Consider the following 22,532-nt stretch of genomic DNA (forward strand, 5'->3'; position numbering starts at 1 on the left):
CTCTTACTCTAGTATTTCGTAGGACACTGAATTTCTGGCTTGTAGATGATTAATATCCATCAAGTCTAGAAATTGTCAAGATTTTTTTTAAGGTTCTGATTCCATGCAGTAATTGTTACTATTTGATTGGGCCCCAATGCTTTTCGTTCATCTGAATGAATAAATTTAAATTTATTGAAATTGGGAGTTCCCTTTGTGGTTCAGTGGTTAACAAACCCAACTAAGATCCATGAGGTTGCAGATTCGATCCCTGGCCTCGATCAGTGGGTTAGGATCCATCGTTGCCATGAGCTGTGGTGTAGGTCGCAAATGTGGCTCAAATCCCATGTTGCTGTGGCTGTGGCTAGGCCAACAGCTGTAGCTCTGATCGGACCTGATTCCACCCCTATGCTACAGGTGTGGCCCTAAAAAGCAAAACATAAAAAAAATTAAAATAAAAAAATGAATAAATTTATTGAAATCAAGTTCTACGTTTTTGTCACTGAACTAGAAATGCATCTGTAGACCATCAGTTACAACTTTTATTAAAACTATCAGCATATTATTAGTTTATTGTTTGTTAGCTTTGTGGGCTCCTTTACCAGGATTTTACCCTCATAATGGCTTGCTTTTATTATATTTGCATCCCCAGCACCTGGCACATAGTAGGCCCTCCCTATATCGATAGATTAATCAATCTATTTATTTACCTATCTATCTATCATCTATCCATCTATATGTAATGCTCTTTATCTACCAGCCTATCAAGAGAATGGATAAGGGTCACTTGTGATGGAGCATGATAATGTGAGAAAAAAGAACGTATACATGTATGTGTGACTGGGTCACCTTGCTGTGCAGTAGAAAGTTGACAGAACACCGTAAACCAGCTATAATAGAAAAAATGAAAATCATTATATAAAAAAGAGAATGGATAAGGGGATAAATCTAGTATCATAAAGAAGCATATCCTTGATGGGTAGTTTCAGGAAGGATTTAAAAACGTACTCAGAAATGTACTTTGTCATCTCTTCCTGTCTTGCTTTTGATAAAGGTTGCACTTTTCTTAAGTAATCATTGAATAATACACATATTACAGTGTCAATATAGGAATATTAAGGAAAAATATCCATATTAAGGAAAAACATCCCAAGTTGCAAACTGGATTTCCTGGGGCATGTTTGCTTTTCAAAACAATATACAACATATCCCCATTTAAAATATGTATCACATTCCAATGCAGCATTCACATACATGTATAAATGAAAGTTTTCCAAAATTATACTTTTTTGTGTACTTCTAATGAGTATGGAATCCTGATCTTTTAATCTATTCTTTTCTGTTTAATCTATTTTTCTATTTATCTGTTTAATCTATTCTATTCTTTATCTGTTTTATCTATTTTTCCATTTTCTATTCTTTACTGTGATAATCTCTTAATCTATTTCTTTACTGTTCAGTTTGTCAATATTAGTCATGACCCACTAATTTTATTTCACAGTCCATAATACAATCTACAGAGTTAAAACCCCATTTTAAATAATAGATCTTATTGTGCATTAATTGTTTACAGTTTAGCAAAGCAGGGACTGTTATGGCTAAAGTTGCAGGAGCTTCTGAAACTCAAGAATAATCAGAAATATGAAAAGCAAATGATAATCTAATTATTGAATTTACCAAAATCATCATAATGGGGTGTGTGTGTGTGTGTGTGCGTGTATGTAACCTTATAGAGTATAAGTTTGGGTTTATGAAGAAGCTAGCTCTTTGTAGATGATTGTTTTTCTCCAGTGCAAGCACAAGATGTCAGTCTGAGAAGCTGCTGGTGGTGAGTGGTGGTCCTGGCTCTCATGTGCTTTTATAAATTATGTGCAAGCTTTCCAAAGGAATGTGTAACCTTATAGATTCTAAGTTTGGGTTTATAAAGAAGCTAGCTCTTTGTAGATGGTGGTTTTTCTCCAATGCAAGCACAAGATGTCAGTCTGAGAAGCTGCTGGTGATGAGTAGTGGTCCTGGCTCTCATGCACTTTTGTAAATTATGTGCAAGCTTTCCAAAGGATTGGTTAAGTGATTCATGGTTTAGCTGCCCAATTCTGCAGTTTCAAGAAGTACTTTACTAAAATAAAGCACAATGACTAACTAATCACTAATTATGCAGTTTTCACATACTCATCAATTGTTTTTAATCATACATTTAACATATGGGTTAAAGAAATAGTGTGGAGTTCCTGTCGCCGCTCAGCAGAAACGAATCTGACTAGCATCCATGAGGACACAGGTTTGATCCCTGGCCTCACTCAGTGGGTTAGGGATCCAGTGTTGCAGTGAATTGCGGTGTAGGTCGCAGACACGGCTTGGATTTTGTGTTGCTGTGGCTGTGGCATAGGCCAGCGGCTACAGCTCTGATTTGACCCCTAGCCTGGGAACCTCCACATGCCTCGGGTGTGGCCCTGAAAAGACTGAAAAAAAAAAAAAAAAAAAGGAAATAGACAGCTTATGTGGCTATATCACTTATGATGTAGCTAAGCAAAGATTCTTTCATCTAGAAAAGTATATGGGTTCATGACATAATTTATATTTTTCTTAATGTAGCCAATGTGACAAAGCACAGGCAGAAAACCTTTGATTTGTTTTTATTAGTACTCAAATAATCATTATTATTAGATATTTCTTAGTGCCAAAAATCTTCACAGGATGTATGCAGGTTTGTTGTTGGTGTCCTGATGATTTGAGGCTTCAAAGCAGTTTTAGTGTCAGAGGCAGTTCCGTTTTGAAACCTCTCCTTTGAGAGATAATGAGATTTTAGCTCCCTGCTGACAAATCCTCTAAAGAAAGACCGTTTTATATGTTTCCACTCTTCTTTTGTATAAGCAGTAAAAAGAGAAAGACAGGGAGAGTGTGGTTGTGCTGGACGTCTATCCTGAACACCAGCTACTCTGGTCCAAACTGGGTACCTCTTTCTTCCCTGACCTCTCTTACATTCAGGTTCCTGGTTTATAAAGGCCGGAGTGTCACCTTAATTTACTTAGAATTGCTTAAGATCCTACTGAACTTCTCTAGGCAATTTTCCTACTCACTCCCAAACCTTCTTCTTAAAGAGTTTATGCCTTTCCCCCATCTCAGAAACAACTTAAAAATTCCTCCAAATAGTATTTGTATGTTTAAAATGTTTTAAAAACATAGAAAATCCAATGAAGGAAAAAGTGTGACCTGTAACCTCATTTCTCTGAATTAACAAGTTATCACTCTTCAGATTTGGTGTATATTCTTCTACTTATAGTGCATATTTGTTTAATTTGGATCAACCTAGAACACAATTTTTTAGTCTGCCTTTCTCAGTCTATTAGGGGCATTTTACCATGTTGATTTGTATTTCAAAATGTGACTTAAAAAAAATGACTATATAGTATTCCACATATGAACGTACCATAGTTTATTTAACTCTTTATGATTTGGCATCTTCATTGTTTATAATTTTTCTATTATTAATAACAAAGATATGACTATCCTTGCAGATAAATCTTTGGTCATATTCATGATTTTCCTCCTTAATATAAATTCCTACAGGGAAAACTGCTGTATTAGAAAAGTATAAACTTTTTTTAAGGCTTTTGATACATACTACCAATTTACTTTCCCAAAATGGATGACTTTTCACTTGCACTGAAACTGAAGATTCCACGTTATCTTTTCCTTTTACATAATTAGGCAAAAGCTTTTAAAATATTTGAACAAGTATTGAGAAGTAAGGTTCTGACCCTTGTACTTGTAAAAACGTCTTTGCTTTCCTTCCCAACTCTTATCAAAATTCTATCTTGGAATATATTTATTTCACATTATTTTTATATCTCAGATTTCACATTATTTTTATATCTCAGATAATGAAAATATCTTTTTTCACTACTTCCTTTGTAGCAGCAACTGAAGACTTACGTACTACTTTCAAATATTCATCACTATGTGTAATCTGTTCTCTGGAGTTTCTTTTTTTATCCTACCATGTGCTTCAGAGTCACACCTGAACACCTGAAAGTCACAGTCTTTTCCAAGGATTCAAGTCATTTGTCACATTTTTTGAATTGATATAAATGGGGATGAATTCACGAAAAGAAAAAGGACAAACATATGCAGTATTAATATAAACTTTGCTCCTTACTCTGTATGTGCTAGTATTATAAATGCTTTGTATTTACCATTTAAAAAGAGGCTAAATGTATCAATTTGAAAATACTGACTGTGTTCCAATTTATTAATTACATGACTGACATCAGGAGTTTAGCAGGAGAAAAAGAAAATATTTGTAATTATTGGAACAGCAGCCAAATCTATCCTTTTGTTGATATGTTTATTAGGCTAACTAATACTCTTTTAAAAGAATGCAATGCTATAGTCTGTCCATTCTTCTATTCATTAAAATTTCAAATGTACTTTAGTTAGGAGTTCCCATTGTGGCTCAGTGGTAACAAGCCTAACTAGTAACCATGAGGATGCATGTTCGATCCCTGGCCTTGCTCAGTGGGTTAAGTACCCTGTGTTGCTGTGACTTGTGGTGTAGGTCACAGATGCCACTCAGATCCCATGTTGCTGTGGCTGTGGCATAGGCCACTGGCTGCAGCTCTGATTTGACCTCTAGCCTGGGAACTTGCATATGCTGCACATGTGGCCCTTTTAAAAAGTTCTTTGATTAAATTGCTATATAAATGTTCATAGCTCACCTTCCACTCTTCATTCATCTCTCCATCTATCTATTCACTCATTTAATAAATATTTATTGAATGCTTGGTTATATGCCAGGCACCATTCAAATCAAGAGGGGTGCAAGATAAGTTCTTGCTGTCAGGTGTCTTAATCTAGTTAAGAGAGCCAGAAAAACAGGAAATGAAGGTAATCCCAATCCAGTGTGGTAAGGGTAGAGATTTGTAGTGATAGTTTGAGACTACAAGAGAAGTCTTTTACCTGGCAAGGAATTAGATAAGAACATCAGAGTCTTCTTCGAGGAGATGACCCATTAGAAGAAGCATGCAACAGAATAAATTAGCCAAGTCAAGACAGGGCAGGAGGAGAAGACTAGGAAGTGAACAGTAGGGAAAAGGAGCCATGTGAATAATAGCAGGGAGGCAGGAAGCAGCATATTTTCTGGAAAGAACTCTGATCAGTTTGGTTTTGCTGGATCTTAAGATTTGAGGAATGGAGTGACTAAGATGAGACTGGAGAGATTTGTCTGTCCTGGGAAGAAAGTTGAACTTTATCGTGAAAGACCTGTAATAGGTGACCTATGGTATTAGTTATGGGAGCATGAAATTTGATAGTCACATTTGAATTTTTGGAAAGAAATGTTTTGAAAAGAGTATACAAGATAGATTCAAAGAAAGAAGTAGAGGACACATAGGAGGCAGTAGAACCTGGTGATAGGTGGTGATCAGGGGTTGAAACAGGACAGTATATTTTAGAGATGAAAATGAGGGAACCGATATAAGATATTTATTAAGGAGGTAAAATCCTCAGAACTCATTTATTAATTCACTTCATGAGATAAAACAACTCCCCCAAAATGATCATGAATCCCTTGAACCAAGCGGATCTGTGTAGAATCAGTATGGGTCGGACATAGTGCACAAGGACAAGATAAGGAGCCAACAAGAACTTTAAAATAAGAATAATATTGAACTATCAAGTCAATCCATTATGGATCAGGGTGGAGATAAAATAGTCACTTTGAAAGGACAGGACAACTCTCAGGTCAAAACAAGTCTTTATTGGTAGTCTCACCACTTACCAGATTCTCCGGACTTTCTTTGCTCTGACAACATGTCTGCCTAGCGATGAGAATTCCTTGTGGATCTCTTGCCTGAGGCCCTAGAAAGGATGATTCCTTTAACAGTTACAGGAAGGAAGAGACTTATGAATATGTCAGAAGATGAGAGAGGATAGATTCAATTCTGGACATGTTAAATTTGAGTCACCTGCGGGGAGGAAAAAAGAGGAATTCCCTTGCAGCATAGCGGGTTAAGGATCCAGCATTGTCACTATAGTGGCCCAAGTCACTGCTGTGGTGCAGGTTCAATCCCTTGCATGGGAATTTCTGCATGCCACAGGCATGGCCAAAAATATTTGAGTCACCTGTAAAGTATCCAGATGTGAAAGAAGACAGTTGGAAATAGGGAGCTTGAGTTTGGAAAGAAAGTAAGGACAAACATGAATATGTGTGTGTGTGTGTGTGTGTGTGTGTGTGTGTGTGTATGTGTGTGTGTATATATATGTGTGTGTGTATATGTATATAGTCATATACATATATATAGTCATATACATATATATACACACACATATAGTCTTTTTAGGGCCGCATCCGTGGCATATGGAGGTTCCCAGGCTAGGGGCTAAATCCAAGCTATAGCTGCCAGCCTACGCCACAGGCACAGCAACATGGGATCCGAGCCGAATCTGTGATCTGTACTACACCACAGCTCACGGCAACACTAGATCCTTCACCCACTGAGTGAGGCCAGGGATTGAACCCATGTCCTCATGGATACTAGTTGGGTTCATTAACCACTGAACCATGACGGGAACTCCAAGAATGATGTATTATGTTTAGGCTTTTCTTTTCCTTCCCTTAACTTCCTACATGAAACTGTCTCTTGGTCAGAACCAATTTTGTCCTTCTCTATAGTATTTGCACAATTGGGACCACAATGATAGCATATTATAGTTATCTGTGTGCTTTTCTTAAACTCCTTATTAAATAGTAAAATTTTTGATGGTACTATGAAGATTCGACCTACTTTCACACTAACAAGTTTGCCTGCCACAATTAGGAGCTGACAGAATACAGGAGACTCCCAGATCAGAGACAAAGGATTTTTTACTCTCTGCTCATTGGGCAGCATGACCTTCATATTCACATCAGTTCTCCTTGTCCCCCAAGTCCCATGGAAGACTCAGCAGGGCCCAGGAGGCTGCTGCACACACAGTGAATTTGTGTTATAGCTAAGACACCCTGAGAACCAAATCTTTAAACAAGCAAACCTGATCTACCTTTCCCCCAGAAGGGGATGTTACTTTTATTACTGGACATTACAGAAACAGCCTTCTGCTCCAAAGGGAGACATTATCTCTTCCTTTTAAGGAAGTTCACTGTACATACATCCATGAAAAGATGATCCAGAACAAAAGCTGCCAATGCCTCTGCTCACAAGGTGTGCATACACACTGGAGACCCGTGGAGATATGTCTGCCTCGAGGCACACTTAATGTCTTATGTATTTTAGGTGCCTCTTGTGTCTCCCAGGTTAGTGCCTTGCACATGAGAGGTACTGATAAACATTTGTGGAAATACAATTTATAAATAACATCAACAGCAGAGGTAGTTTAGAAGACTCTTCCCTAGAATTATTGGTAATAGACCACTCTACAAATTACTTTTAACTTCTGTTCTATGTTGTTTAGATAAACGATTCAGTTATAACCGTAACCTCCTTGAGAACGACAATGTGTATTAATCATTTTTGCTGCCAGAGTCTAAAACAGAGCTCCGAACATAATAATAAATAAACTAAGATTTGTTAAATAAATTGAAATAGGGGGAGAGCCACACAATTCAAACGAGGCAGGATTACGAAGTATACTGCCCTTCTTCAGCCCTCGACTGCTCCTTGGTAACAGTCCTAGCAGTTTTCATCTTCTCCAAACCATCTGAAGAAAGGCGGATGAGGAATTCTCCACTGGCCTAGTGAGGACTTAACCTTGTCATTGCTGTGGCTCAGGTTACTGCTGTGGCTCAAATTCGATCCCTGGCTGGGAATTTCTGCATGCTGTGGGTGTAACCAAAGGGGGTCAGGGGGAAGGAAAATGAAAACACCAACTCTTGCTAGTTGCTAGTAACTTGGTGGCTTACTCCTACACAAAGCATTTAAAAAAACCCAAAACATCAAGAGCAGTTTGGATGTCAAGGATATTATGAAATGGGCTTTTTCATATCTTGGTGGAAATGGCAACTGGCATAATCTTTATTTATGCATTTGGCTGTTTCCACTGAGACTTTAAATGCCTACCAACCAATTAAATTTGGAGAAACTGCTCTACATAAATCTAACTACAGAAAAGAAGTTGTATGCGCAAATATATTAGGTCCAAAGTGTTTGTAATAGCATAAAATTTGAAGATTTCTATTAAACTTAAGAAGTATTTCTACCATGAAGTGGTGAATCACTGTGTAGACCATGGCAAGACATTGCCCAATCTTCCTCCTTGGAGAACTTTAAGACGAATAAAATTATCATCATTCCTAGATAATTTAAATATTGATGCTGGAGTTCCCATCGTGGCGCAGTGGTTAACAAATCCCGACTAGGAACCATGAGGTTGCGGGTTCGATGTCTGGCCTCCCTCAGTGGGTTAAGGATCCAGTGTTGCCTTGAGCTGTGGTGTAGGTCGCAGACATGGCTCGGATCCTGCGTTGCTATGGCTCTGGCATAGGCCGGTGGCTATAGCTCCGATTAGACCCCTAGCCTGGGAACGAACCTCATATGCCGCGGGAATCGGCCCTAGAAAAGGCAAAAAAAAAAAAAAAAAAAAAAAAAAATACTGATTCCATTTGTCTTTCCTAAGGTCTTTTTCATTTCATTTAGCCTAGGTTGTATATCTGTACCTCTCACTTGCTACTTGTATTTATTTGGGGGGTTGATCTTTTAATACAATAATACCCTGAAGGAAGGAACTGAACTCTCTGGGTGATCCATATTCAATATTAAAATTAGAATTAGAATTTTACATTTCTAATAGTGGGGGAGGGTATTGTCTTCCAAATTGTTTCAGAGTCTAGAAAGTTGCTTCTAAATTTTTATTTTAATATAGAATAATGTATTATTTGTATTTACTCAAAGACATTAAGTCAAAGGGGATCTTATCAATCGGTATCCTATTTTTCTGCCAAAAAAAAGTGTCGCTAGGTCAGATCAAATCAGAAAATGCGAGGCAGAGGACAAGAATACTTAAGGAGGGAGTTCTCGCTGTGGCTCAGCAGGTTACAAGCCCAACTAGCATCCATGAGGATGCAGGTTTGATCCCTGGCCTCACTCAGTGGATTAAGGATCAGGCGTTGCTGTGACCTGTGGTGTAGGTTGCAGACGCAGCTGGGATCTCGTGTTGCTATGACTGTGGTGTAGTCTAGCAGCTACAGTTCTGATTCAACCTCTAGCCTGGGAACCTCCATATGCCATGGCTTCAGACCTAAAAAGAAAGGAAAAGACTACCTAAGGATTATTTCATGAAAAAAAACATAAAATCCTGAAGAAATATACTTAGTGCTTTCAGAATTTTGTTAAACTAAGTGTTGCCCCTGGGCTTGTGCCATGTCAAAAAGCAAATTCCACATCTGGAGGGAAGAGGCAATAATTTAATAAAGCATTGGACCTTTTCATATTAGCTATAATTCCCTCTAGATGAATAGAGTTCCTTTTATTAGTAAATCTCATTGATGCCAAGATATGCATTGACGTATTTAGTTTGCTTTTATTTCAACTGTGTGCTCTTGGGTCTCCTTGATAAACAGGTGAGTTTTGGTGCCATTGCTTTTCAGGGAACCCCCTCGGTGGGTAGTTTATACCACCTCTCTCAGGATTAAAGCACAGAAAAGTACAGTGGCAGATTGGGGATTTTTGCTTTCTTTACACTTATATGGTCAACATATACAAAGGAAATTGACAAAGAAAATAGGATTACCATCTTCCGGGGTGAATCCATCTCAGGCTCCTGGGGATGGAAAGATGACAGTGTCCTTTCTATTACTTGTCTAACTAAAGAGACAGAGAGAGTAAAAGATAAAGTAGGAGCTGGGAAGAAAATTGGAAAATGGGAAGGCAAGGTAAAGGTGGAACAAAGGAAATGGAGAGCCATGGCTGCCAGAGGAAAAAGTAACTGGGAGTGACTGAGCCATGAAAATGGGCAAGAACTGTGTTACTGGGGGTTCTGGGGGCAGTAACGGGTAAGCAGAAAACCTCAAAGGAAAATGGTGAGGAAAGGGGGCTGTGAGTGGAAGAGAGGGAAGGAAGGAAGAGGGGAAGGGAAGTCATAAGATACAATCAAATTTGTGCTAATAAGTTTGATTTTCCTTTCCTGGCATGAAGGTGGGTAATGGGAATGCAAATATTTTCCTATGTCCTGAGAAATCCATTATTGCTTTCTGAGACCTCCTGCCAAATTTATTTCAAGCATCTGTAATACATACCAGTGGGAATATTGCTTCAAACATTTATAGAAGCTAATTTAAGCCAACAAATATTCCAATTTAATTACGCAGGTACAAACATTTTACATTTTCCCCCTGGTATCAGATGGAAACTTTTACTGGTTTCACCCTGTGGGCTGCATTGTATAGCACCTGATAATACAGAGAGAGATTAGGTTACCATTTCCTTATAAAACATAAGGAGTTTCATAGATTACTGTAAAAGTCATTTTAAAATCAATAATTTTTCTAGCTTTTTTTTTTACAGTGGTGAAATTATAGAAATATAATTTGTACAGGGTTTGATAAGGCAACTTGCCAAGCAGCTACCATCTCACTATTTCACCTAGGTAGCTCTTTTGTATCCAGGTAATATCCCCAACTGTCAATCTCTATTTGTCTTTGTATCTAAAGTGACACCATACTATTGCCTTAAAATAGCAATTAAAAGCAAGCTTTTCATAGTAACTTAAGAATAGAGCCCTCCCTCTTTTTTTTTGTTTTTGTTTTTGTTTAATGTTTTAGCATAGATTCAAGAAAACAATGAAAAATATCCACAATTAATCTAGTAGTTATTGTCATTAGTGCATTAGTATGGCTGTTAAGTACTTTATAAAGACAGTGTAAAGTAACTATAATTCTCAACACAAAGAATTTATAACCATTTTAAGACGTATGGGACTTTTATTTGAACCACTTGCAAATAATTGTTCAGTAGGAGCTTTTGTCATATTTTAGATGATTCACATCCAATTGAATTGAAACTCCGTATTTGTCTCAGAAGAAGTACCTGTTTCATATGAACCATGGGGAGAGAGCATCTCCCACCTTTCTTACTGTCTGCAAGGCTAAGTTGGGTGTGGATTGGGCTGGGGAGTGTAGGCTGCAGATCAGGTGTTTGTGGAACAGACTGGGAGTAGCAGAATCATTGGCGATGATCCCAGGAGATTTGCTTGCATTGTGCCTTGAGAAAGGTGGGTCAAGAGAGAGAAAAAAAGGAGTTTATCCATGAGATGGTGCTTTGGTATTTGAAGTGAAAGATACCTCCGGTTGTCATTTACTCTTCATAATCTGAAATCTTTTTCTTCCTAAGGTCGCTTGGGGACCTTCTGGTCCACCTCTTTATGTTACCTACAGAGCTAGGTGTTCTGGCTAGACCTCCCTCCAGAGGCTTGTGGCAATGACTTGAATAAGGAGGCAAAATATCCTGGGAGGTTCCTGAGAAACCTGAAGAAGACCTGAGGCTTTTCAGATACACAGGTAGGACCATTTTAAGATGTATGGGAGTTTTATTTGAACCAGGAGTGGGAGGGATTGCTGGATCATATGGTAGTTCTATATTTAGTTTTCTGAGCTACCTCGATACTGTTTCCCATAGTGGTTGTACTGATTTACATTCCCACCAACAGTGAAAGAGGGTACCCTTTACTCTACACCCTCTCCAGCATTTGATATTTGTTGGCTTGTTAATGATGGCCATTTTGACTGATGTGAGGTGGTATCTCATTGTACTTTTGATTTGCATTTCTCTAATAATTATTATATTGAGCATTTTTTCATGTGCCTCCTGGCAATCACGTCTTTGGAGAAATTTCTATTTAGGTTTTCTGCCCATTTTTCAGTTGGGTTGTTTTTATTGTTGTTGTTGAGTTGTATGAGTTGTTTATATATTTTCAAGATTAGGCCCTTGTCTGTTGCATTGTTTGTTCCCGTTCTGTGGGTGGTCTTTTCATTTTTTTAATAGTTTCCTTTGCTGTGTAAAAGCTTTTGAGTTTAATTAGGTCCCATTGGTTTAATTTTATTTTTAGTGACCTTATTCTAGGAGGTGGATCAAACAAATGTTGCTGTGATTTATGCCAAAGAGCATTCTGCCTATGTTTTCCTCTAGGAGTTTTATAGTTTTGGCTTATATTCAAGTCTTTAATCTATTTTAAGTTTATTTTTGTGTATGGTATTAGAGAGTGTTCTAATTTCATTCTTTTTCATGTAGCTTTTTAGCTTCCCCAGTTCCACTTATTGAAGAGACTTTCTTCCACTGTATGGTCTTGCCTCCTTTGTCATAGATTAGGTGACAGTAGGTGATGGGTTTATTTCTGGGATTTCTATTCTGTTCCATTGATCTATATTTCTGTTTTTGTGCCAGTACCATATTGTTTTAATAACTGTAGTTTTGTAGTATTGTCTGAAGTCAAGGAACCTCATTCCTCCATTTTTGTTTTTCTTTTTCAATAATGCTTTGGGTATTCAATAATGCTTTGGCTTTTGTGTTTCCATACAAATTTTAAAATATTCTGTTCTAGTTCTGTGAAGAATGTCCTTGGTAGTTTGATAGGGAATACACTGAATTTGTAGATTGCCTTGGGTATTATAGTCATTTTGACAGTATTGATTCTTCCAATACAAGAGCACAATATATCTTTCTACCTGTTGTGTCATCTTTGATTTCTTCCATCAGTGTCTTAGAGTTTTCAGAGTATAGGTCTTTTGTCTCTTTAGGTATATTCCGAGCTATTTAATTCCTTTGATGCAATGATAAATTGGATGTTTTTTCTGATTTTTCTTTCTGATTTTTCACTGTTAGTGTATAGAAATGCAGTCGATTTCTGTGTATTAATTTTGTGTTCTGCAACTTTGCCGAAGTCATTGATGAGTTCTAACAGTTTTCTGGTAGTGTTTTTAGGATTTTCTAGGTATAGTATCATGTCATCTGCAAACAGTGATAGTTTTACTTCTTTTCCAGTTTGGGTTATTTTACGTATTTTTTTTTCTTCTCTGATTGCTGTTGCCAGGACTTCCAAAACTATGTTGAACAGTAGTGGTGCAAGTGGACATGCTTGATAGATCTTGCTAGAGAGTTGTGAATTTGTTGCCCTTGTTTTGAGAGAACCAGTTTTTTTTTGTTTGGTTGGTTGGTTGATTTACTTTTTCTTTTCTTTTCTTTTTTTTCCTTTCTTTGTTTTTTTTTTTTGCTTTTTTTTTTTTTTTTTTTTTTTTTGCTTTTTAGGGCCACACTCAAGGCATATGGAAGTTCCCAGGCTAGGGGTCAAATCAGAGCTACAGATGCTGGCCCACACCATAGCCACTGTAACTTGGGATTTGAGCCACATCTGCAACCTACACCACAGCTCACAGCAATGTCAGATCCTTAACTCAATGAGCAAGGGCAGGGATCAAATCTACATCCTTATGGACACTAGTTGGATTTGCTTCTGTTGCACTGCAACAGGAACTCCATTAATTTTCTATTTCCTTAAGTTCTTTTTTTTTTTTTTTTTTTTGCTATTTCTTGGGCCACTCCCGCAGCATATGGAGATTCCCAGGCTAGGAGTCTAATCGGAGCTGTAGCCATCAGCCTACACCAGAGCCACAGCAACGCGAGATCCGGCCCACGTCTGCAACCTACACCATAGCTCACGGCAACGCTGGATTGTTAACCCACTGAGCAAGGGCAGGGATCGAACCTGCAACCTCATTGTTCCTAGTCGGATTTGTTAACTACTGTGCCACTACAGGAACTCCTATTGCCTTAAGTTCTGTTATTTGCTTTACCTTTTACTCTCTCTTCAGGTTTATTCTTTTTCTAATCTTTTGAGTGGATTTCTTAACTCATTTATTTTCAATCCTTTTTTTTTTAATTTTTTAATTTTTTTAGTGCCACGCCTGCGACATATGGAGGTTCCCAGGCTAGGGGTCTAATCCAAGCTATAGCCGCCAGCCTATACCACAGCCACAACAACATGGGATCTGAGCTGAATCTGTGAACCACACCACAGCTCACAGCAATGCCAGATCCTTAACCCACTGAGCAAGGCAAGGGATGGAACCCACAACCTCATGATTCCTAGTTGGATTCATTAACCACTGAGCCACGACAGGAACACCCCCTTTTTTAAAAAATAAATGTATCTGTAGACTCTGAATTCCCCTCTAAGATCACTTTGACTTCATCCTGCACTTTTTTTAAATTTTATTTTTATTAGAGTATAGTTGATTTATAATGTTGTGTCAATTTCTGATGTACAGCATAGTGACTCAGTCATACATATATGTGTACATACTTTTTCTCATACTATCTTCCATCATGTCACCCTACATGTTTTGATATAGAGCACTTAGTTATCATTTGGTTCTAAACATTTTGTAAATTCCGTTATAATTCTCTCTTTTTTTTTGTCTTTTTACGGTGGCACTCACGACATACGGAAGTTCCCAGCAAGGGGTAGAAGTGGAGCTGTAGCTGCTGGTCTACTCCCCAACAGCAGCCACACGGGATCCGAGCCATGTCTGCGACCTACACCACAGCTCATGGCAACAGCAGGTCCTTAACCCACTGATCAAGGCCAGGGATTGAACCTGTGTCCTCATGGATACTACTTAGCTTCACATCTGCTGAGCCACCATGGCTTTCTTTAACTGATTTTTTTTTTTATTAGGAATGTATTTTAAGCTTTATAAATATCTGGAGCTTTTTTTTTTTTCAACTACTGCTTTCTAACTTTGTTGCTCTGTTGTGAGGAAATGTGTTTACTAGATAATTCTTTAAAATTTATTGGATTCCTTTTATGACTCATTTGTGATCAATTTATGTAAATGTCATGTATACTTAAAAATATATTTGAAAATGTATGTATGTATTCTCTTTGCTCAGTGCAGTGTTATACCCATACATTTGTGCAAGCTTATTAATTTTATTGTTGAAGTTTTCTATATGCTAGTTGGTATGTCTGTTTCTGATAGAGATTTTTTAAATTGCCCACTATGATAATGGATTTGTTACTTTCTCCTTGCAACTGCATTTGTTTTGTTGTTAGGCCTGTAGAAGTTTTGATTGTCATATCTTTTGGTGGCTTGTTCCTCTTTCTATTATGTTGCCATTTTTATCTCTATTTGTCTTACTCTCTATTTTGTCTGATATTTATATCCTACACCAGCTTCCTTCTGAGTGGTATTTGCCTAATATATTTTCCACTACTTTTTATTTATATATTTCTGTGACATTATGTTTTCGGGATGTCTCTTAAAACAGTGTGTAACTGGGTTTTCAAAAAATACAATTTGGTCTGAGAAACAGGAGAGCTGTCATTGTGGAAAAGTGCCAGGTCTCCTTAAGCCATTCCAATTTGTTTATTGCCTTAATCTCATTTGTCTCTTTGGTATAAAATTTCTCAGTGAGAAATACAAGATGCCTATGTCCAACAGTTCCAAGGAAACAGAGACTTAAGTTTACACAGTTGCATGTCAGGATGCCCAAAGCAGGCAATAAATCTAGCACTTAATTTGGTTTTCTTGTGTGCCTGTGGAAACTAGGATAGAAATGATTCTGCAGGTACTCTAAAAGAACAGTTTAATAAATTCTACTTTGCTCTCTATTATCTTCCCTCTAAATTTTCATAGAAGATAAATCTTCGGAAGGAATTTTGCTGTAATCTCTACATATAGTTGATTTCATGCCCTCAGTAAATTTGAAATTCTTCAAAGTCAGATGTGTCTTGTGCAAGTTTGTAAATTTAATGCATACAACTGAAGCTCAAAATTTGGCCTGGACTGAAATCTTAATTTTGTGGAGGGGGAAAAGAAAAAAACAAATAATGGAAACTTATAAAGTATTTTTTGCCTTCATGATATAAATTATTGTGAAAAAATGACAACAGTGCTAGAATTTCTGTTGTAGTTTATTACTGATCCAGGTTATGGCCTCATTGTCCATTTTTACAAATATGCCTAAGTATTATAAAGTATTATTAATACATTTCAAAAGAATAAATTAGATATTTTAAAATAAAGATGCAAAGTATCCCTCTGCATCAGTCATTGCACTGTGAGTTCCTTGAATAAAAAACTGTGTCTTCAGGAGTTCCCGTTGTGGCTCAGGGATTAAGAACCCAACACAGTGTCCACGAGGATGCAGTTTTGATCCCTGGTCTCCCTCAGTGGGTTAAGGATCCAGTGTTGCCTCAAACTGCAGTGTAGGTCACAGATGTGGCTTAGATCTGGCGTTGCTGTGGCTGTGGCTATGGTGTCAGCTAGCCGCTGTAGCTCTGATTTGACTCCTAGCCCGGGAACTTCCGTATGCCATAGGTGCAGCTGTAAAAAGAAAAACAAACAGAGAAAAAAAAGTGCCATGTCTTCTCATTTTTGTGACTTAAACATGTTGTAACAGTACCTGGCACTTAGACGCTCAGTAAATGTTTGAATGGATAGATGGATGGATGTCATGCAGATCAATTTACATAATCTTACCTGCACTCATAACTTGGCAAATTCATATCCTTTCCTTCCTTCCTTTCAAATATAGGTTGAAATTATTCCATTTCTGCAAAAGATTTCTGACATCCTAAAGAAAAGAATTCATCATTCCTTTCGTTGTGTTCCAACTTTGTCCATTTTGTTAAGATAGAGGTTTTTTTTTTTATATCATGTTGCAGATAGCTATTTAATATCTGTCTCTGTTCTAGCTTATGGAGGTTTGTTTCTTAATCACTTTTAAAATCTGCTTTGTGGTTGTTGCTGCACAATATGTACTAGTAGGCTCAGCAAATCTTTCCTGAATTGGATTTTAAGAGAGTAAAAATTACATGCCAATACTTGTTGAAAATCTACAATGTTTTAGACCATGGCAAGGAAAGAAGTTTTCCCTTTGGTTTTCATAATAGTACTGTACCGTATGTATTATTCATCACTCTTAATGTATGAGAAAACTAAGGGCAGAGAGGTTAAGCCAGTTGTCCTAAACTCGGCATTCAGTGAGCAAAGAATTTAGAACTAACCCACATGCTTCTTTCACCCAACCATCCTGCCGCCGGTTCACCCCACAACCAAAGTGAACTCATAATGAAGTCTAGACATGCTCTACTTCACTTAGCAACAGCCTCTGAAAGCACATCATGTTGAAATTAGGATATTACATATTGGCTACTGGAGTCTTCTTAGGATCATACTGTTGGCCTCAGCAGGTCTACCATTGCTTTTTCTTGAGACGTGTTCACCACTGGGAATAAATATTGTTCCTAGTATTCAACACTTTGAAAGCAGGGATTATGCCTCATTATACTAAATAGTCCCCCCATCGGTTGTCCAGAGCATCCCTTGATGTTGACCCTTGGGCTTCCAAAAAAACTCCCTCTAGATGCTTACAGTCTATGAAGTCTGTGAGAGAATTAAAGGCAAGCTCAAGGCCAAATAGTTAATGTGAATGCACACAACGATGATGATAAAGAGTTTTCTTGTCTTTTCTTTACTGTGTTTGTGATCTGATATTCACTTGAATCTTTGCTCTAATTCCTTACTAGCTGAATGACCTTGGGCCGGTTACTAAATTTCCCCAGGCCACAATGTTCTCAACTATGAAACAAGGGTGAAGACATTTGCATTAGGGTTAGATAGTGCCCATCTTATAAATGATAGCCATCATTGTTATTATTACCACAGAAAAGCACATTATCTAAAAATAATAAGTAAGTTAGACTAGCTAATACATGTTTATTTAATACCACACATTGAACTCAGTACCACTCCCAATACAAATGGGTAGAGATCTTGCCCAGGCAGAGGTTAATGCCTCGGACAGAGATTAAAGTGTCTTCAAATGTCATTTCCTTCTATTCCTGTGCAGCAGTTTATAGGAGCATTAGAGGAGGATGTGACATAAATTTCAGAAAGATGTTATACATTAAATATACATACAATTGCACCCCGTCTAGAATTACAGCAACATCAATTATGAGCATTACCTGTCAGTCACTATTACTGGTGTTCTCTCTATAAACAAACTCAAAAGTTCTGTGGTGATCTATTAGAGGTTTTCTGTATCCTTCCCCCCACCCTTTCTGATCCTTTTAGGCTCTTAGAGCAAACCGATCATCATGACTAAAAGCAGCTGAGTGCTTCCTTTCTCAGTGCTTAGCAGTTTCTCTGGAAGTCAGCAGACAATAATGCAGCCCTTAATACAGACTCAGACCAAATTTAGTGAGTGGGGGAAAGAGCGTGATATAAAGTTAAGAAAACATGGCCTTTCCAGGAGACTAATGAAGACAAATATTGTCAAGGTAACCTTTAAGTCACATGGCTGGGAATGTTTTTCTTTGCAAATTACTTCTGAACCTTCAGTCCTGTAGGAAAAACTATTGAAAAATAAATGGCATGAGCAAGGTGCTTAAATGACAGGAGTAGATATTTATAAGTTATCCACACCAGATATCAGCTTGCAAGATGGTAGAAAAATTCTTCTAAATCTTGCAATTAAAATGAGTAAATTCTGAACTAGCCCCCTTGCTGTTCATTGCAGAGGAAAGACCCCCTCAAGTAGAGAGGAGCCCTGTCTTTTGTGGGTACCCCATCAGAGAGGGACTGCTTGGGCACTGTTTCTTGCCTTTTCTCTTGATGATCATCCCTTTGACATCACAGTCACTGTTGAAGTTTGGGGTAAGCTTTAAAGAGATACATTCTCTCCCTGGGTCAGCCAGTCATTCTCCCTCCTGCCACCCAGTAAAATGGAATTGCTCTTTCTACCAATACTTTAACTTTGGAGTATAGAATTATATGTTAAGAACACAAAAGAAAGATCACACTGATGTTAATTTTTTTTTTTTGCATTTTTAGGGCCACACCCATGGCATATGGAAGTTCCCAGGCTAGGGGTCAAATCAGAGCTACAGCTGCCAGCCTACACCACAGCCATAGCAACTGCGGGATCCAAGCCACTTCTGCGACCTACACCACAGCTCACAACAATGCCAGATCTCTGAGCCACTGAGTGAGGCCAGGGATGGAACCCACATCCTCATAGATTCTACTCGGATTTGTTTCCACTGTGCCATGAAGGGAACTCCTGATGTTAATATTTTTGAAGTAAACATTATGCCGCTGATTTGTTTTATTAATAATATGTATTAGGAAAAGGGGCCAGAACAAGATTTGACACATAGTACATATTCAGTAAGTAGTGAATGAATGCGTGATTGAATGAACAAGTAACACACTTAGAAAAAGCATTCGTTGTTTTTCCCGACACTTCTTCCTGGATCCTCATCGCTGCCTGTCAAAAACTGTCACTTCCTAGAAGGGCACAGAGAGACCATATTGTTTCCTGCCCAGCCTGTCAGAGAGGGCTTCATGGAACAATACATGTTTAGACTAGATGCCAGAGTAGTGTTCCTAGAACCAACTTTAAAACAAATACACTTGGTAAGAAAGAGTTTCTTGCTTCTCTGTCCTTCCCTAAATTGTAATAATGGCTGTTTGGGCAATTGTTTACACATATGACAACCTGGCTATTCTGCTAATCATTTACTTGCTGAATTTAAATGTAACTTCTTGGTGACTTGCTTTCATGGTTATAGCTTGTTGTGCAATCCTTCATGTGTTAGCCAGAATCTTCAACAACAGTGCTCTGGGAACTAGACATGTTGCTGTGTTCTGAGTGTGAAGACAGGTGAGTAGAAATAGCCACTGCGTTAATGACCTTCATCTTGTAATGTCTGATCATTTGCAGCCTCTGTGTGTATATCTGGGTCTTAGGAAATACCTGCAATGACAGTGATATTAAATGATGGCTGGGTCAGGAATTCAACAAACTTTGTTAATGCCTACTAAAAATAATAATATATATTAGGAAAAGAAAAATTATAGTAAGTCCTTAATGAATGAATTTATTTTATTCTTTAAGATATTTGAAAATTTCTTGGTTAGCCCTGGCATTTTCATGTAGAAACTTGACATGATAAAGGTCCTTTGCTCCTATTATATCTAATGGAAATATAACCTGCTTATCCTGGCTCACTACATTTTGGGTACAAATTACGGTACTTCTAGTCTGACAACTCCAATGTCATGTTCTTGCCTTTACCTGCTCAGACAGGCTATTCAGCTTACTAAAGACACTTCCCAAAAAATTATTTCTGGAAATCTTCAAGATATACCTTAATTGTGTTCATGAAATGTTGATGTTGCTATTCCTATTCTGTTGATACATATTGTGGGAAAAATCAGATATGTATGCTGGCTCATTTAATTATTTGGATTTTGGCATGAGAGATCGAAAATACAGAAGTAAGATCAAAGAGGTTAAATAAAAACCCTGTAGTCTTAATTTTGGAAGTCTTAGTATTAACTTAAAAAATATGTATTTTCTAGGAATGGATATATGCATGTGTGTAACTGATTTACTTTGCTCTACACCCAAAACTAACACAACTTTATGGGTCAACTATACTACAAAAAGGCTAAAAAACAATAGTAATCGCAGTGGCAATCAGCATCCTTAGCACTCAGGTTGAGGTTTTACAGCATAGCTTCCCACAGGAAGGAAATATCTTAAAGAAATGAGTCTAGGGCAGGAATTTTCTACTATGAGCCTGGACCGTCTGGTCATATAGAAACAATCCAAGACTAATAGAGGTGTTTCAAAAGGACTCACGAGCCAACCTGCTTAGATATCACTGGCCAGTTTGAGCATCAGTATCTTAACTGGATTGAAATACATCAAATGAATTCATGAACAAACTCATTGATCACCATTAGAAGATACCAGAGAGCCAATTTAAAGTTTTTAAAATTGGAAAATAAAGAGAAAAAAAAAATCAAGCATTATACTGACTATTTTTTATACAAACAGCTTCTTAGAGTAACCAAAGAGTTGATGAACTGTCCCTTAGTAGAAATTTTCCAATTAGCCAGTGGACAAGGACTTAGTACTACTGCTCTCAAGGCAGCCCTCCACAGGACTCTTTCTGGGTCCCAGGAACTACCCTCTCCTCTCTTCCTTGTGGGCCCAGAGCTTATTAGTTTTGTGGCAGTGTTCTATTATCCCTTGTCATTTTCCTCCATCTTACCCACACCTTTGTCTATTTTTCCTTTATTAAATTCTTGTAAAATTATTCTGTTTTGTGTATGCCACCTGTTTCCTGCTTGGACTTTGACTGATACAGTAATTTGCTCCATAATTGACCTGAGAAATCAGACCCTCGAAATAGGATCCTAGGAGTGGTTTCTCAAAAATTTGAGTGCAGGAATAAATGCTTTTCATGAGAGAACTGGGGTATGGGTAATCAATAGGATATGGTGTCTTGATTTTCAAATTCTTATAGGGAGTGGCAGAGGATGAAGAGCTGTGGAAGACAAGGGTTGTAAGACAGTTGCTATAGCAACAATAGTGATTCTAAAGATTGTGGAGTCACTTGGCTTCTTTTAGCCCTAGAAAGCATACATAGGGAAAAAGAGAAGTAAAAAGCTTTGAAAATTCAACAAAGACTAGGTATGGGAGAAGCAGAAATCCTCCTGTGGCATCTTTAGAGCAGTCTTTCTTATAGTTACATGACAGATATTGCTAAGGACCAGGCCTGGGGTGCAGTTATAATAAGGAAACTGTCAGGTAAGAAACAAGATTTTCGAAACAAAGAGTATGGACATATTAGCATTATGGCTGGGGCTGGGAACTTTGATCTTTAAGATTACCCTGAAACTCACAAATTGATGCCAATCCTCTCATTTCTAAGCCCACAAATAAGAGTCAGATTCCAGCATGACATGGAGGGAGATGTAAAATGCCATTCAAAGAAGATACACTGGAAGAGTCACAGAAACTTCCTAATCAGCAGAAGTGCGGGGAACATATACAGAGTGCTAGACTAAGAGAGATGGATTTGTCTAGCCAGGATTTTTGACTTAATGTGTCCTGAACGCCTGGAAGTGACACACTCATTTTCTAGGTTGGTTAATTAAAGTTTTTACTGAACCATACTCTGTAGATAAGTCAAAATGTCAGAACTTCTCTGGAAGTGAAGGAGGGAGTGACTAAAGGCTCTTGAAACTGGGGATGTTGACAAAGAGCTTATCAACCACTCCCTAACCGTATCCTCTGAGTGAACCCAGAGATCATTCCCTTCAGTGGGTCGTTATGAAATGTGTTGTGGAAGAGGATAACAATCTTTGAATTGCTCTGTAGAGGCTGTGCTTTCAGGCCAGAGAAGATAGTGGGGAGGTTATACAACTTGAGTTTTCTGACATCACTAGGAATAATGGGGTTCTGGGTTAGTAAAGGCCAGATGGTTGAGCTTAACTGTAAGAGATAAGCTAGGCACAATGTATCACTCAAATAAAGAGACAGAATAATATTTGGAGTGTTTTGAGCTACAGGGATTTATTACAATTACTAATTGATTAAGGAGTGTCCTGGAAATAAAGTAAATTGGCAGATGCTTCTGGAAATATTTAGGCAGAAAATCTTAAGACCACTAGGTAGAAATTTACTCTGAGTTACTGCTGTAAGTAACTACCAGACGGCTACCAATTTCCTATATCTAAGATAGTTCACATACCCAGAACTAATTAT

At 37.8% G+C, this 22,532-nt stretch overlaps 1 long non-coding RNA gene across 1 annotated transcript in view; it reads left to right on the forward strand.

Moving 5' to 3' along the window:
* Positions 1–22,532, forward strand: part of LOC102163160 (uncharacterized) — an 86,989-nt gene that overhangs the window by 5,089 nt on the left and 59,368 nt on the right. The window contains exon 3 of the long non-coding RNA XR_298647.4: positions 11,298–11,464. This is a non-coding gene — a long non-coding RNA (uncharacterized LOC102163160). The remainder of the gene's footprint in view (positions 1–11,297; positions 11,465–22,532) is intronic.

Source organism: Sus scrofa, chromosome 6 (assembly GCF_054392235.1).
Source record: "Sus scrofa isolate SSC_HxYL_T2T_F1_AM1 chromosome 6, Sscrofa_HxYL_maternal_Yorkshire_Landrace_v2.0, whole genome shotgun sequence".
NCBI classification, from domain to species: domain Eukaryota; kingdom Metazoa; phylum Chordata; class Mammalia; order Artiodactyla; family Suidae; genus Sus; species Sus scrofa.